A 1097-nucleotide genomic window follows, 5' to 3' on the forward strand; every position below is an offset into this window, starting at 1 on the left:
CAAGGGGAATGTCACACCTTTTCAGTCGTCCAGGTCCGGATTGTCCTTGAGGTTACTCAGATATCTTCTAGTTACTTACAGAAGCTGAGAAGTCCAAGTTCTTAGATCAGACGTCAAGCTGGAGGCCTCTTAGCAGCCTAGCACGTAACTATTATGCCACCAAGGCTCCTTGTCCCTATTTTAGTAAATGAAGTCTATTCTTCCAGTTTCTTTGGCATAATCCCTGGATTCACTTTGATTCTTGTATTTCCTGGACATATCACATTCAATCCATCAATATATCCTATTGTCTCTCTTTCAAAATATATTCTGAATCCTATCAATTCACACTAATTCTACTGTTAATCGTCTCAGGCTAAGCCACCAGCATCTCTCCCCTGGATGGGTTACTGAAGTAGCCTTTTAACTGTTCTCTCTGCTTTAGCCTGTGTCCTCTTGTAGTTTATTCTCAAGATAGCAGCCAGAGTGATTTTTTGGTTTTTACATCCCAAGTTATATCATGTCACTTCTCTGTTCCAAACCTTATGTTGGTTTTCACCTCATTTATGGTAAAAGCCAACACCTTGCTATGATCTACAAGAGCCTACACCATCTAGGCCATTAACCTCATCTCCTATTGGACTTCCTCTACCTCTTTCCATTTCGGTGACATCCTTGTTGTTCCTCAGATACACTGGCACACTCCTATTTCAGGCCCCTGAATCCCTCTTGGGAGACTCTAAACCATGTATCAGGGCTTTGTCTTTTTTGTTCATCATTGTGTCCAAAGCACTTACAGTGCCATTTGGTATATTAGTACATGTTCAATAAATACATTCTTTTCCTATTTCATGGCTCTTTCTTAAGATATCCTTCTCTTTGATATAATAATATTTTTTATTGCACTTAAAATCTTTGTTTCTTCCAATGAGGTAAAACCATACAGTAACCAACTTATTTACTCAATTTCCTTATCCTTCAAAAGAACCTGAGAATAGTATGCATGTTATAAGACTGTGGAAAATAAATAAGGTATTGCAGCTAAAGTTCTTGGCCTAGTATCTGACCCATAGAGTTGTTTTTAATAGCAATCTTGTGCACTTTAGAGTTGGAGAAAT

The sequence above is a fragment of the Orycteropus afer genome, unplaced genomic scaffold (assembly GCF_000298275.1).
Source record: "Orycteropus afer afer isolate SDZICR_OR568_19922 unplaced genomic scaffold, OryAfe1.0 scaffold00020, whole genome shotgun sequence".
In the NCBI taxonomy this organism is placed as follows: Eukaryota; Metazoa; Chordata; class Mammalia; order Tubulidentata; family Orycteropodidae; genus Orycteropus; species Orycteropus afer.